We start from the raw sequence: 17,451 nt of genomic DNA on the forward strand, positions 1-17,451 counted from the left end.
ACGCTGTCGGAAATATCAACAAGAAATTAATGAGCTGAAAACACGGATATTTGTTTTGGAATCTGAAAAAGTTCTTCACGATACCATTCCTGTGTCAACCGATGGTAAGAAGAGCACACTTTTTACAAGAAAAACTGCTACTTTCAACCTAAACCGCAGTGACTCTGTGTCGTTTCCAAAACTGTCAAAAAACCAGAAAGACCAGGCTGTTTCTTGGAACAAACTTGGAGCAAAGCCTAAACGATACAAAGATAACGTGAAGTCACCTAAAATACAGCTCACAAACATATTTTTACCACTTTCAGAGATGGAATTAAATGAAAAAAGGAAAGATGACATGGCCAAAATACAGCGAGGAGGATCTGTGCCAGGAGCCAAGGTCACGCAGATTGTTTTGGTTGGGGACGGCGCGATAAGTCACGTGACGCATGAAAAGATAAACACACATTCTTTTCCAAGAACCACTGTTTCTGAGATAACGTCACTCCTTCCAAATATTATGGCTAAGCATGGAGGAGCTAAACAGCTGATTGTGCACGTGGGTGCAGTGGACATGCGGCGGGAACAGACTGAAGTTTTGAAAAAAGACTTCTTGAAGTTATTCCACGTGCTTGATAAAATGGAAATCAACACATTCATAAGTGGACCTCTTCCAAACATCGACAGGAGGATAAACAAGTTTAGCCGGCTTCTTCAGCTGAACACATGGCTGTCCAAAGAGTGTTCCCCGAGAGGACTACACTACATTGAGAACTTCTATCTATTCTGGAAACGAGAGGACCTGTTTAAGAGAAATGGCCCCCACCTATGCAGAGGTGGAGTGAGGGTGCTGACAGAGAACCTGCTCCAGGCTCTGAGGCATTGGACTGGGCCTGGACAGGATCCTGAGCAGATAGTTAGAGAAGAGAGGAATGAGAGAAGAATTCCTGCTCCATCAGCCAGAGACCGAGCCAATGTTTCAACATCAAAAGCACCACAACCTCAGCCTCCACCAAAGGATTCATCAGCAGCTGCTCCACCACCACCAGCAAAGGATTCAGCTCCAGCTGCTCCACATTCACCTCCACTGGAGCAAGCAAAGGAACAATCTTCAAAGGCCTTGGACCCATCTGTGACAAGCCCAACAACATCCCTGTCATCGCCCCTGCCTTCACACCAGCCCTGGGTTCCCCCTGCAACATCTACTCCCACTAAAGATTCATCATTCTCCTTCTCATCTCCACTCTCACCCATGGGCCTTCCCAGCCATTTTGAAAGTCTGATCAAATCAGGCATTAAGATGGCTCCACTCACGCCCAATATAGCAAGGGCTATGTCAATACTTATCAACTCTTCCCTGCACAAGCCGACTACACCAACAAAAGCCCCACCACCCATCCCCCCTCGCCTCTCACCTGGTCCCAAACTCTCCTTGGCTACAAAAGCCCCACCACCCATCCAACCTCGCCTTTCACCTGGTATCTCCCATAGCTAGGATGCACTGGGTCTCAGCGTTGCCGGGACTTATTGTCACATTAAAAATCAAACCAACCCGGGCCCTATGTAAAAAGAGCCCCCCCTAGTGCTATTTCTGTAGTCACATCATCACATAGATGGAAAAACAAAATGCGAGTCAGGCCCAATCTGAGAAATGTGATTCATATTCCCTGTGAAAAGATAAAGCACAGTCCCACTGAAACTAGTCTGAAACTTGCTGTGCTAAATGTCAGATCCTTATGTAACAAATCTCTCTTAATTAACAATTTTATTTCTTCTTATAATCTTGATTTTATGTTTTTTAACTGAAACATGGCTTGACAAAAACACAGGAAATGTAGTTCTGATAGAATCTGCTCCACCCAACTTTAAGTTTGAATCTGAAACACGAGAAAACAAAAAAGGGGGTGGAGTCTGTGCTGTCTTTAGAGATGAAATAATTACTCGCAGGTTGTCTTTTGGGGTGTTTTCATCATTTGAGTATGTATCCTTTAAAATGGAGCTAAAACGGTCTCCATCCATTCTCTTCATTGTTTTATACAAGCCTCCCCAGCACTGCCAAAGTTTTATTGATGATTTTACTGAGATGATTTCAGTCGTATGCACAGACTTTGATGGTTTGGTCATTACAGGTGATTTCAATGTGCATGTTGATAATATTTGTGACAGAAACGCTAAAGAGCTTGATGCTGTCCTTGAAACCTTCAGTCTTACTCAGCATGTGAGAGGCCCCACCCACAGCAAAGGACACACTCTAGATCTCATAATTACAAAGGGGGTAAATATTTCAAATGTTAATGTGATCGATGGTGCGCTGTCTGATCATTTCTGTGTCTTCTTTGACCTGTCTGTTTCTCCCAAACCACCGGTTGGTCCTGCAGTTGTTCAGAGGAGACACATAAATGATGGCACAGGTGCACTGTTTATGGAAATGATAAACTTTGAAAATGTCTCATGTTCTAATGTAAATGATTTGTTGAACTCTGTTACATCTAGTGTTTTGAACGTTCTGGACACCATCGCCCCTATAAAGGCTAAAATGATTAAAAATAAGCAGAAGGCGCCGTGGAGAAATGATGATTCGGTCAGGGCACAGAAAAGGGAGTGCCGCAGGGCCGAAAGGAAATGGCGCAAGTCAAAGCTCCAGGTTCAAAAAGAGATTTACAAAGAGAAGCTGAACATGTACAATCTAATCTTATGTAAAACTAGGGAAAGATATTTTTCTGAAATTATTGGAAGCTGCAGTAACAACTCGCGTGTCCTGTTTGCCACAGTAAACAGATTAACAAACCCTCCAGCTCAGCTGCCGTTAGAACTCATTTCCACATCCAAGTGTAATGAGTTTGCATTATTCTTTAATGACAAAGTTCAGGGCATTAAAAATGCTATAAATCCCACAATGCAAAAAATTACCCTAAAACCACCTAGACACTTAGAAGAGCTAACTCACTTTGCACCAGTAACTGACAAAACTGTCCTTGAGATCCTCACCAGTCTGAGTTCATCTACATGCTGCCTCGATGTGTTACCCACCAGATTTCTAAAGTCTGTGCTGAACAGTTTGTTAGCACCATTCACTCACATAGTTAACATGTCGCTTCAATCTGGAACATTCCCAATGTCTTTGAAAACTGCGGTCATAAAGCCTCTCCCAAAGAAGAGCAGTCTTGATGCCGCAGTACTGAGTCATTACCGGCCCATCTCTAATCTGCCATTTTGGGGCAAAGTCCTTGAAAAGGTTGTTTACCAACAGCTCACAGATTTCCTCTTAATAAACAACTCATTTGATGTGTTTCAGTCAGGTTTTAGACCTCATCACAGCACTGAGACTGCTCTTGTCAAGGTGACAAATGACATCCGCCTGAACACTGACACAGGCAAAGCTTGAGTCTTAATTCTGTTAGATCTGAGTGCTGCTTTTGACACTGTCGATCATGGGATCCTCTTACAGAGACTAGAGGACTGGGTGGGCATCACTGGCACTGCCCTAAACTGGTTAAGGTCCTATCTGGAAGACAGGAAGTACTTTGTTGAAATTGGTAGCTGTGTCTCAGACCACATGACCCTGACCTGTGGAGTGCCCCAAGGGTCAGTCCTGGGTCCCCTTCTGTTCAACCTATACATGCTGCCGTTAGGTCAGTTGATATGCAGTGAAAATGTGTCCTATCACAATTATGCAGACGACACTCAGATCTATGTTTCACTATCGGCAGGTGACTATGGACCAGTAGATTCACTCTGTCACTGCATCCAACAGATCAGTTTGTGGATGCAAAACAACTTTCTCCAGCTGAACTCAGACAAGACTGAAATAATCGTTTTTGGCCCACAGAAACAAAGAGAAAGTGTTTGCGGTCACCTCCAGAGTCTCACTCAGACTTGAACTTTAATAGCCACGTCAAATCAATAACATCAGCAGCTTTTTACCATCTAAAAAACATTGCCAAAATCAAAAATATAGTGTCAAAACCAGATTTAGAGAGACTTATCCATGTGTTTGTCTCCAGTAGATTAGACTACTGTAACGGCCTGCTCACTGGCCTCTCCAAACGAGTTGTAAAACAGCTGCAGTACATCCAGAACGCTGCTGCTCGGGTCCTGACTAGAACCAGGAAGTATGAGCACATTAGTCCTGTTCTCAGGTCTCTGCACTGGCTCCCTGTGGCTCAGAGAATAGACTTCAAAGCAGCTCTGCTTGTGTACAAGTCTCTCCATGGCCTAGCACCAAAGTACATCTTGGATATGTTAGTGCCATATGAACCATCTCGGACTCTGAGGACCTCAGGGACCGGCCTCCTGCTGGTGCCCAGAGTCAGGACTAAACATGTAGAATCTGCGTTTCAGTTTTATGCAGCTAAAACCTGGAACAGTCTTCCTGAAGATGTGAGACAGGCTTCTACTCTGACAATGTTCAAATCTAAGCTAAAAACAGTTTTGTTTAGCTGCGCATATGACTGAAAGTATTTTTTCTTTGCACTCTTCTCTTTTGTTTGTGATTTTATTAGTTTAGAAAATCAGTTGGATTGATAATTTTTAATTACGTTAATTTTATTGTATTTCTGTTTATGTAATTTCTTTGTGATTTTAATGCATTTTTCCTGCTGTGAAGCACTTTGAATTGCCTTGTGTATGAAATGTGCTCTACAAATAAACTTGCCTTGCCTTGCCTTGCCTACTATGGTGATCTGGATGTTAATGTACACAAAATATTGCACAATTAAATGTTGGAATATCTCTGACATGGATAAATGTGACAAAGATAAGACTCCTTCACAAATCTTTAATTTTATGTATTATCATTTGTATATGTTTTACTTCATTTACAATATCATACACAAGTGTTATAAGTCAGAAAGACTCGATCCTTTCAAAGTCCACGATATGGAATATTTCTTCAGTACAAGTGTATCACAGAGAAACATTGACTTAAAGTAAAATACTGCGTTCACGTCACTGTTGCTGTGGAGACAGCTTAAACAATCCAGCTTTTTGACTCAACGTTTTTGCATTTACGCATTTAATGTCATAAAAGAAAAAACATCACAACAACATCAGTGTTTCATTTGTACCAATGTAACTTTATCTGGTGAAAGTAGAAACAAACCAATCGTGTTTAGCGTTTGAAAAGGCTGAAAACAACAAATGCACCTGGTTATTTAGAGTAAGAGACTCAGTGATGCTGGAGACAAACCCGAGCGCTCGAGCAGCACATGAACTCAGCTTTAGTGTCACAGTCGCTCAAGCAGCAGCGCCGGAACCTGAGCGACTGAGCAGCCAGAGAAACCTGGATGAAATGCGAAGGAATGCTTTAAATATCATATATATGTGATGGGTAATAGCACTTATAACACACACGCTCTTGTTCTTTACGGGCCGGTTCAGAGAATGATCCAAATGACAGTCATTTTACACCACTTGATGTTTAATATTATGTTCTGAACACGAGTGCAGACAGCGCTCCCTGTGCTCCTGCCCACTCACTGCCACGCCCTTTAGAACACGCACACTTCATTGTGGTGATCGTTGTGATACGTGGAACAACTGGTGGAGGCTTTTCCAGCGTAAAAAAACCCCGGCAAAACAGTAATTACACGTTTATATCCCATTCACAGCACTTTACAAACCCTTCTCTCTTCTGTCACTCTTTACAATCATAGAATGTCTGGTCCCGGCTCGCGCTTTTCCAACACTAAAGCCCCAAAAGATCAGCTCAGACACACAAAGAACTGACACAAATCATCCATCATTAAATACAGTGTTTGGCCCTCGTCACAGTCGTGTCTTCTGCCTGGTTATTTCATGATTAGCAAGTAAGTAAGCAAGCAAGTAAGTGAGTGAGTGAGTGAGTGAGTAAGGGAGTGAGTGAGTGAGTGAGTAAGGAAGGAGGGAAGTAAGTAAATGAGTAAGTGAGTGAGTGAGTGAGTGAGTGAGTAAGGAAGTAAGTAAGTAAGTAAGTAAATGAGTGAGTGAGTGAGTGAGTGAGGGAGGGAGGGAGGGAGGAAGTAAGTGAGTGAGTGAGTGAGTGAGTAAGGAAGTAAGGAAGTACATTGTATTTATATAGCACCTTTCACAGACAGAGTCACAAAGTGCTTCACAAAAACACAGAATAAAACAATAAAAACACAAAAAACTTACAGTGAACAATACATATACAACATTATACAGGGAAATCAGTCTCTAAAGCAAATGCAATTAAGGCCTCAGTAAATAAAAAGACCGTAGGGAGAGCGGAAGATCATTCCAGAGTCTGGGGGCCACAGCCTGGAAGGATCCGTCTCCTCTCCTCTAGCGTCTTGCCAAACGACACATTCACCAGAGAAAGGCCCCGCCCTCTAAAGCGTGATCCGCCCCAGAAACCGCAGCTCTGGGATCGTCATAAAGAGACTGAGCAGCAGGTCCAGACACTTCAGCTCAAGCGTGTTCAGTTCTGATCTTAAAAGTGCATGAGGTCTAAAGCAGCTCCGTGATCCGTGTGACCTCCAGAGCGCTTTAACAGCTTCACACGCCGTGGTTTGTGGCGTCTGCGGCGTGGACCATCCTGTACATTCGGGTTGTACTTGGATCATAGCAGCAAACACAACAGAAGGTGTAAGTGACAGACTGTGTTTATGTTTTATTCAAAAAGCGTCTGGAAAACCGTCGCAGCTCATTCTTAAATTGAGTTTGACTTTAGTTTTCTGCGCACGAGGCACCGATGCACAGCTGTGATTCTGCTTTCACCGCACGTTTACGGAGGATTATGGCAGATTGTGGTGTTTTTGTGTTGGCTGAACTTCTCACTTGACTTAACCGCGCCTCGTGTGTTTGCGCTTTACACATTTACCTGGAGCGAGGAGGACGAGGAGGACGAGGAGGACGAGGAGGAGGACGAGTGTGGATCATGTCTTGAACACGGACAATGGAGCACGTGGCGTGTTCTCAGGAGGATACGAGGGCCACTCTGGACTTCAGCTCTTCTTTATCTTTACGCCGAGGCTCTGTGTTTTGGATCGATGTTGGACACGGTGCTGTTTGTGCAGAACGCTTCGGCGCTAATACATTTGTGCCGTGCGTTTAGCGACTCGTTGAAGAGATTCGTTTAAAGCCGAGGCTAAACTTGCCGAGGCAGAACACGGGGATAGATCTCTTCAAATGCAGAGGTGTAAAAACGTGAAATAGTTCGTTATTAAACGGTTTATTTAGACTGGACATGTGCAAAACTTAATTGAAATGTAAAATGCGACAAAACCGCAACAACAATAACTGAATATTACAACGTTGTCAGTGAAAACACGCAGCATTAGCAGGTGATGAGGCAAATATGGCATAAACATAACACATTTCAGACACGGTTTATACGGCGTCAGTTTGACAAACGCGGTTCAGATTGAGATCACACGGAGGAACATGGAATCTAAATGAGAATTATATCACTTTAAGGACTTTGTCTTTGAGAATCGTCTCCATAAGTTGTCCCAGAGGAGGACAGAGATCTCGTCTGTCACTCTGGAGACGTTTGCAGAGAGGGAGGCGTGTCCCGGGAGGAGGAGTCATGAAAAAAGAGCCGCTGTGATGTCACGTTCCATCTAAAACGTTTAAGATAAGATAAGCCTTTATTTGTCCACAAAATGGGGAAATTTCGGTGTTGCAACGCAGTAGATACAGGAGTAAAAGAACAGATAACTTAAAGAAAACACTTTAAAAAACACTCTTAATAGAAAAACTCTTATAAACAAAACTCTTATAGACAAAACCTCTTATATTCTTAATAAGGAATAGAAAGAAAAAATAAAAATAAAATAGCATAAGCCCAAAATAATAATAATAGTGACAAAAGTAAAGACTCTTTGGCTTTTTCCTGTAACAGTCACATAAATATCACAGTTGCTTTGAATTATGAAAAGATAATGTATATTTAAAGATCATTTGGGGCTTTAAACTCACAGTATGTAGTTTGATCACTTTTATTCACTATTATTATTATCACTATTATTGACTAAACACAGTAAAAACTGTGAGTGTGACTTTATCAACACATCAGATTCATAACATACACTACATTAAATACTCTCCCAGAAGGTTTTCACAAATGCATTAATCTAAAGCTCTTTGTGCTCGGTTATGGAACAAGGAGCTGAAAACAAACAATTATTTACACATTTATCATTTGTCACAGTCCATTCTACAGCACACGGATGATCTTGAATATTTCTACATAATTTAACGATGCAATTCTTTACAAAACACAAAACGGTGACGTGTATGATATATGTGGATCCATGAGCATTCACACACAATAATATGATGTTTTATACTGACTTTATGATGTAATATTCGTCACTTATTGTTATTTCACGCTTTTATAAGATAGAATTATGTGATGTAACGATGCATTTCAATGTTTTTAACACATCTTCAGTGGGAAATGTGTTTTAAAGGCAAAATACAACCTTTCTAATGACAAATGCATGAATTAAACAGAATCCAGCCTGTGTTAAATATTCTCTGTAAACAACTCCGGTTAATAATTCCTCCTTTAAACACAGCTCTAAGCTGCAGGAAACGCAAAAAAGACATTAAGGAAAGTAACATAAGTCATTGTGTTTGTGGTTTTGTGGCGGCGGCGTCCTTTTGGTGGCGCCGCGAGCGTGCCTGCCTCCGGGAAACACGCCGGCGCTGAACAATTCTCCTCAGACCGAGCTGTTTGTGACGAGCCGTGAACTCTTGAACTCTTGAACTCTTGAACTCTCGTCGTAAACAAAGATCGCACACTGTTACGTCACTGTGACTTCCTGTAACGGGCTGCGTTCACTTCACTTCACGTTCACAGTCTGCGGTAAATATATCTGTAATGATAATCTCATCTTCTTCAAACAGAAAAAGATGTTGTACGGACTAAAAGTGACAGGATTTGCACCTTTTTCCCCCAAAAAAACAAATGCAGAGTTAAAGGGTCCATGTCAGGTTTTTACCATGTTCTAATTTTGACTTTATTCTGTGTTTTTTTTACCTGTTGTACGTGTAAATGATAGTTTTACACCAATCGAGCAGGTATTAGTGGAGAAAACGTTGAGAAATCTGAAAGGAAGTGACATCACAGCAGGAACACTCATCCATTCCGGACTATAAGTCGCACCAGCCAAAAAATAGAGAAGAAAAAAACATCAATAAGTCGCACTGGAGTATGAAATGCGGTTGCAAGTGTGAAAATGACAAATAATATCACATATAAGTCGCTCCGGAGTAAAAGTATATAAGTATTAATATAAGTATAAGTCGCACTCCGGCCAAAACTATGAAAAAAGGTGCGATTTAAAGTCCGGAAAATGCGATACACGGCATTGGATTGAAACTAAAATCACTAGTTTAGGTGTTTACCGTATTTTCTGGACTATAAGTCGCACTCGAGTATAAGTCGCACCAGCCAAAAAATGCATAATAGAGAAGAATAAAACATATATAAGTCGCACTGAAGTATGAAATGCAGTTGCAAGTGTGAAAATAACAAATAATATCACATATAAGTCGCTCCGGAGTATAAGTATAAATATAAGTATAAGTCGCACTTGGGCCAAAACTATGAAAAAGGTGCAACTTAAAGTCCGGAAAATACGGTACACGCATTGGATTGAAACTAAAATCACTAATTCAGGTGTTTATTCCCACTTTGAGAGGAATATACTTTTATTGGTCAAACACTGATCTGATTGATGAAATATAGGTTCAAAATCCAAACGCATCGCTGTGGAAGAGGAATATTCAAACGTGGAGTAGAACAGACTAAAACAGACATGATTATTATGAAGTATTCTAAGTATTTGATGACCGTGTCTCGTCTGAAGCGCTCGGCCATGAAATGACGCCTAATTAGATGAGACTTTTGTCGTGTTATTTTTAAGCCGCTTTTGTTCGTCCGCGCGCACGTTTTTCGCGCACGTTTTTCTTCCCGATGTTTCGCGTCTGAAAGCGCCGCGCGGATCAAAAGCCCGATCTATTATTGAGGCGTGCGGCGAGACGCGAGTGTGTTTTTGTTTGTGAGGAAGCAGAAAACACGGCGAGCGTTTAGAGTCGGGTTGTTTACGGCGAGCGCGAGGTAAAGAGTCATCGGGACGTGGAGAGAGAGAGAAACACGGCGGGAGACAAAGGAGGAGACGTTAAAACGACGCAAAAGAAAAAGAGAAACGTGCGCGAGACGACGCCTTTGTAATGGAGGACGACCATGTTTACTCGACGACATGTGTGCCACGCTGGGAATGTGAACCCTTTACAAGCAGCTAGGCAGGACTAAAGAGGTCAAACTAGGACCAAACATGTCTGATCCAGGACTAAAGAGGTCATACTAGGACTAAAGAGGTCAAACTAGGACTAAAGAGGTCAAACTAGGACCAAACATGTCTGACCCCGGACTAAAGAGGTCAAACTAGGACTAAAAAGCTCAAACTAGGACTGAATATGTCAGACCCAGGACTAAAGAGCTCAAACTAGGACTAAAGAGATCAAACTAGGACCAAACATGTCCGACCCGGGACTAAAGAGCTTAAACTAGGACCGAATATGTCAGACCCAGGACTAAAGAGGTCAAACTAGGACTAAACATGTCTGACCCAGGACTAAAGAGGTCAAACTAAGACCAAACATGTCTGACCCAGGACTAAAGAGGTCAAACTAGGACTAAAGAGGTCAAACTAGGACTAAAGAGGTCAAACTAGGACTAAACATGTCTGACCCGGGACTAAACAGGTCAAACTAGGACTAAAGAGGTCAAACTAGGACTAAACATGTCTGACCCAGGACTAAAGAGGTCAAACTAAGACTAAACATGTCTGACCCAGGACTAAAGAGGTCAAACTAAGACCAAACATGTCTGACCCAGGACTAAAGAGGTCAAACTAGGACTAAAGAGGTCAAACTAGGACTAAAGAGGTCAAACTAGGACCAAACATGTCTGACCCCGGACTAAAGAGGTCAAACTAGGACTAAAAAGCTCAAACTAGGACTGAATATGTCAGACCCAGGACTAAAGAGCTCAAACTAGGACTAAAGAGATCAAACTAGGACCAAACATGTCCGACCCGGGACTAAAGAGCTTAAACTAGGACCGAATATGTCAGACCCAGGACTAAAGAGGTCAAACTAGGACTAAACATGTCTGACCCAGGACTAAAGAGGTCAAACTAAGACTAAACATGTCTGACCCAGGACTAAAGAGGTCAAACTAAGACCAAACATGTCTGACCCAGGACTAAAGAGGTCAAACTAGGACTAAAGAGGTCAAACTAGGACTAAAGAGGTCAAACTAGGACTAAACATGTCTGACCCGGGACTAAACAGGTCAAACTAGGACTAAAGAGGTCAAACTAGGACTAAACCAGGCCCAAAGCACGTCCCGTCTCACAAATTTGGCCCACAAATCCCTATGTTTATGTTTTCAATGCAAACGTTGTACAAGAACAACTTGATGCTTGATGATTCTTCACAAAAAGCCGTAAATTCATCCAGTTTTCGTCTTTAGCACCAAACATTTGAAAGTAGAGCCAGGTCCTGCAGCTCTGCCACGTTTTAGTCCCGTGTTGCAGAACAAAGCGCTCCTCAGTGAAGCAGAATGCAGCTCCTTCAGCGTAATCTCCATCTCGGTCTGTGGAAATGTAATTGCACTTCTCTCAGTCGGAGACGCACTCTGAATGGATAAACTTCAGTCTCAACTTACGGAGATAAAAATACTGCTTTTTCCTACTAAAACGCAAAGACAGATCGAGAATGGGAGGAGACCGTGGTCGCTCTTTGGACTTTTCAGAGGAACGAACAATGAACGTCCAGAGTTGAACTTGTGTTTGAAGCAGTTTAGTTGTTGTTGTTGTTGTTGTTGTTGTAATACAGGTTTAAATGATGATGTGGAGCACCTTGTTATTGCACAGCTCAATGGGACTTATATATCGTGCAGTCGGGTTTGAATACAGCAAAAACAGAATTCGTCCAACGTCTCAGAAATCATGCGTTTTCCACTAGTATATTTGGATTGTACTGCATCTACAATAAGGACTGTTACGATTATTGTGAATAGAAACCTACATTTTGCTATAGTGAAGGGTCTGGAATTGGACCATAAAGGGCATTAACAAAAGTCTCCTAACTCTGGACGGTCCAACCACAGCCGCTGTCTCGCAAACGGATGTTGAATCAAACCCTTACGAAGAATAACCCAAGTTTCAATGCAAAATAGAGTCTTCATTGATGACAGATCGCCAACAAGACCCGGACGGTTTCTGCAGAAAAAAGCCGCCGCTCGGACAGTTACACGCCAGTTGCACGACATTTACACGACAGTTACACACCAGTTACACAACAGTTACACGATACATGGCAGTTACCCGACAGCTACGCAACAGTTACTCGACAGTTACACGACAGTTACACAACATTTACACGACAGTTACACAACAGTTACACAACAGTTACAGGATACATGGCAGTTACCTGACAGCTACGCAACAGTTACTCGACAGTTACACGACAGTTACACGACAATTACACGATACATGGCAGTTACACGACAGCTACGCAACAGTTACTCGACAGCTACGCAACAGTTACGCGACAGTTACACGCCAGTTACACGACAATTACACGATACATGGCAGTTACACGACAGCTACGCAACAGTTACGCGACAGTTACACAACAGTTACACAACAGTTACACGACGGTTACACGACAATTACACAATACATGGCAGTTACACGACAGCTACGTGACAGTTACGCGACAGTTACATGACAGTTACACGGCAGTTACACAGCAGTTACACGACAGTTACAAGATACATGGCAGTTGCACGACAGCTAGGTGACAGTTACGCGACAGTTACACGACAGTTACACGATACATGGCAGTTACACGACAGCTACGTGACAGTTACGCGACAGTTACACAACAGTTACACGGCAGTTACACGACAGTTACACGGCAGTTACACGACAGTTACACGATACATGGCAGTTACACGACAGCTACGTGACAGTTACGCGACAGTTACACGACAGTTACACGGCAGTTACACAACAGTTACACGGCAGTTACACGACAGTTACACGGCAGTTACACTCCAGTATATCCCCCCCTTGGTTCATAAATATTGGTCTTAACACGCACGTAACATGACCTGATCCCATTGACTCCTTAGATACGGGCACGTGCAGGTCGCCCCTTTAGCTTCATTGTTACTCCGGTTTTCCCTTTGTTAAGTTCCACCTCTGTGACTGACCTCCCCCCGGGTGCAGCCCCCCGATATGACCTCAATGCCCCTTCTTCTCTGCTACAGTTTGTATTGTGAGCGTGAGTTCATAGCCTCTAATTCCAGACCGTAACGTCTTTGTTAAGTATTGTCAGTATGCAGGTGGGATGGATTCTCTTGGAAAAGGAGCTCGCTAACGCATCAGGAAAAGTTTTACGTCTTTGAGTTTAGTGCATTAACATTTGACTATTTTCTCATTTAAACCATCTTAAGCAGCCGGAAAATGGTAGTTTCATCCACTTGTACTCAACTTCAACTACACAATCTGCAAAAGAAGGACAATAAGGACATTAAGGACATGTGTCGGTGTAATCCCTCATTCGTCCAGGCGTGTTCCATAGTAGAAAAAGCTTCAGTTGTAGTCATCTGGACTCAGTTTGCAAAAATAGACGTTTCGACTCTCATCCAAGAGTCATTGTCAATAACAGAATTTAGGTCGAGAACTCCGATATTAATACTGTTCTGTGGTAAGACCCGCCCATTGGGAGGAGCCTTCCTGAAGTAGAAAGAGTTGTTTGTTTCAACAGAAACTCCCCCCTTGTATCTACCGAGCTAGCCTATTCAGAATCTTAATGGGCTAATAGAAACCTCTTTGTCTTTGTGAGACCCTGGCTCAACCACCCTGAGTACCTGATTAGCATCTGAATGTCCTCTACCTTTCCAGGGGTTCAGTAACCCATTATAAATAACAGGAAGATTAAACCTTAGCCCTCCATTTCTGTTTAAAGAAGGTCTTTCTTTTTTAACAAAAATAGCTTCCTTGACTCCTCTTTCAAACCATCTTTTCTCCCTGCTTAAAACCTTCACCTCACCGTCTTCAAACGAGTGATTAGAGGCTTCAAGGTGGAGATGCACGGCGCTCTGTGGTCCTGAACTAGTATTTCTTCTGTGCTGATAAAGCCTCTTGTGTAGAGGCTGTTTCGTCTCACCTATGTAACGTTCTTTACAACTTTCTTCACTGCATTGGATCGAATAAACTACATTTCTCTGTTTTTGAGTCGGCAACTTGTCCTTTGGGTGAACCAGTTTTTGTCTTAAAGTGTTTCCTGGTTTAAAATAAACAGGGACTTCGTGTTGTCTAAAAATTCTCTGCAGTTTTTCCGAGAGGCCAGACACATAAGGGATAGAGACACCCTTCCTTCTCTGTTCAGTTTCCCTTTTGTCCTGCTTCTTGGTTCTCTTCACTCTGTTGAGGGCCCAAGCGGGGTAACCACAGGCTGAGAGGGCATTACGGACATGTTTTTCCTCTTTCTTCTTGCCCTCTGAGCTGGTGGGCACACCTTGAGCTCTGTGTTGTAAGGTTCTGATCACACCTAGCTTGTGCTGTAGTGGGTGGTTGGAACCAAAGAGCAGATACTGGTCCGTGTGTGTAGGTTTCCTATATCCTTCTATTTGGGGTTTCCCGTCCTCTCCTCTGATCGTGGAACAATCAAGAAAGGCCAAGCGATTCTCCTTAGCGTCTTCTCTTGTAAACCTGATATGTGGGTCCACAGCATTGATGTGATCAGAGAAGGTTTCCAGCTCTTGTTTCTTGATTGTTACAAAAGTATCATCGACATAGCGAAGCCACAGTTTTGGGGCTATGCCTGAGAATGAGGACAGTGCCTTCTTCTCAAAGTGCTCCATGTACAGGTTGGCCACTATGGGAGAGACGGGCGAGCCCATGGCACAGCCATGAATCTGTCTGTAAAATTGTCCCCGGAATTGAAAGTAAGTGGTGTTCAGACAGATGTCCAACAGTTTACATATGTGTTCAGGTGTCAGTTTGGTCCTTTCCTGTAGGGTGGTGTCTTCCTGCAGTCTGATCCTCACCGCTGCTACTGCATCAGAGGTCGGGATGCAGGTGAACAGGGACACAACATCATATGAAACCATGAGGTCATCTGGGTCCAGTTGGAGATGTTTCACTTTATCCACAAAGTTGTGCATGTTTTCCACATGATGTTCCGAATTCCCCACAAGCGGAGCCAATATAGTTGTTAAATGCTTGGCCACATTGTAAGTGATGGAATCTGTGCTGCACACTATGGGTCTGAGTGGAACCTCCTTTTTGTGTATTTTTGGAAGGCCATAAATGCAAGGCATGGCTTCACCAGGATACAGTCTGTAATACAGAGGCCGGTCTATCGCTTCCTCTTTTTCCAGCCTTTGTAAACAGTCTATCACTTTCTTCTTGTAGCCACTGGTCGGATCTCTTTTCAAGCGCTCGTATGTGGTCGTGTCCTCGAGGAGGGTGTGGACTTTGGCTTCGTAATCAGCTGCGTTGAGAATCACAGTGCAACGTCCCTTGTCTGCTGGGAGGATGTTGATGCTATGATCTTTTTCCAGTGCTGAAAGTGCTTTACTCTCTTCAGCTGTGATATTTGAAGGCGGTGGTTTGGCACTCTTCAGGGTCGCTGTGACACGTAACCTCAGGTCTGCAGCCTCCGATTCAGTCATTTTGTTGTTCCTGATTGCCGTTTCAGTGGCTGTGATGTAGTCCTCTGTAGGGATGTGTTTAGAGGTGACAGAAAAGTTGAGCCCTTTAGAGAGCACCTCCTTTTCTGCCTGTGTCAGAACACGATCTGATAGGTTCTTAATCCAATTGTTTTTGCTGGTCGCTAATTTGTCTGTCTCAGTCCTAATGTCTAGCTCGACCTCACCTGCATTCTTTTTGTTCAAAAGAATGTTGAACTTCTTGATTTGGCGTTCTTTGCTCTTCCTGTGCTGTGCTTCTTGTGCTGTCTGTGTAAAATCCAGCACTCTTTTGAAAGCTTCTTCAGGGAGTATGCTGGTTAATTTCTCCTGTAAAGTTCCTGTTCTGCCTTTCAATTTATCAATTCTGACGTTGTTTTCCTGGATCCTTTCACTGAGCATCTGCATAAGGCTCCTTCTCCAAATCTTCTCTGCTCTGTGTCCTCTGACCGGTGATTTGATCTGCAGGCTCTTCGGGATCATGTTGTTCTGTCTGCATCTAAGATTGAACCTCAAGTGGTTCCTGTTGTCTGCTAGTTTCCTGGCTACAGATTCGAGTTCCCGAACTAAATCCAAGGTTTTAGGCCCAAAATTCTTGGAAATATGTCGGTGTAATCCCTCATTCGTCCAGGCGTGTTCCATAGTAGAAAAAGCTTCAGTTGTAGTCATCTGGACTCAGTTTGCAAAAATAGACGTTTCGACTCTCATCCAAGAGTCATTGTCAATAACAGAATTTAGGTCGAGAACTCCGATATTAATACTGTTCTGTGGTAAGACCCGCCCATTGGGAGGAGCCTTCCTGAAGTAGAAAGAGTTACATAGGTGAGACGAAACAGCCTCTACACAAGAGGCTTTATCAGCACAGAAGAAATACTAGTTCAGGACCTCAGAGTGCCGTGCATCTCCACCTTGAAGCCTCTAATCACTCGTTTGAAGACGGTGAGGTGAAGGTTTTAAGCAGGGAGAAAAGATGGTTTGAAAGAGGAGTCAAGGAAGCTATTTTTGTTAAAAAAGAAAGACCTTCTTTAAACATAAATGGATGGCTAAGGTTTAATCTTCCTGTTATGTATAATGGGTTACTGAACCCCTGGAAAGGTAGAGGACATTCAGATGCTAATCAGGTACTCAGGGTGGTTGAGCCAGGGTCTCACAAAGACAAAGAGGTTTCTAATAGCCCATTAAGATTCTGAATAGGCTAGCTCGGTAGATACAAGGGGGGAGTTTCTGTTGAAACAAACAACTCTTTCTACTTCAGGAAGGCTCCTCCCAATGGGCGGGACTTACCACAGAACAGTATTAATATCGGAGTTCTCGACCTAAATTCTGTTATTGACAATGACTCTTGGATGAGAGTCGAAACGTCTATTTTTGCAAACTGAGTCCAGATGACTACAACTGAAGCTTTTTCTATTAAGGACATGTATTTATTTATTTTATCTTTATTATTTTTCCCCTCCATCCCTTGTTGGGAAATGGGAGGTTTTGTCTATAGGAGTTTTTGTTTTTCAGACTTCCTATAAGTGATCTGTTCTTTTTCTCTGTATCTACCGCTGTATCTACCTGCGTTGCAACAATGAAATTTCCCCATCTGTGGACAATAAATGATTATCTTATCTTATCTTATCTTATCTTAATACATTGTTCCATTGATTTATGTTGAGGTGCTGTACTCTTTAATATCATATCACACAGTTCTCTTTCGTCTAATACGATCTCAAACTATATAATACTCTCTTCTCCCTCATACTATA

General features: G+C 42.7%; 1 protein-coding gene across 1 annotated transcript in view; it reads left to right on the forward strand.

Moving 5' to 3' along the window:
• grin2da (glutamate receptor, ionotropic, N-methyl D-aspartate 2D, a) overlaps positions 1–17,451 on the forward strand; it is a 389,894-nt gene that overhangs the window by 180,397 nt on the left and 192,046 nt on the right. The window lies entirely within an intron of this gene.

The sequence above is a fragment of the Eucyclogobius newberryi genome, unplaced genomic scaffold (genome assembly GCF_026437365.1).
Source record: "Eucyclogobius newberryi isolate DKJ021-1_F unplaced genomic scaffold, fEucNew1.0.hap1 SCAF_16, whole genome shotgun sequence".
NCBI classification, from domain to species: domain Eukaryota; kingdom Metazoa; phylum Chordata; class Actinopteri; order Gobiiformes; family Gobiidae; genus Eucyclogobius; species Eucyclogobius newberryi.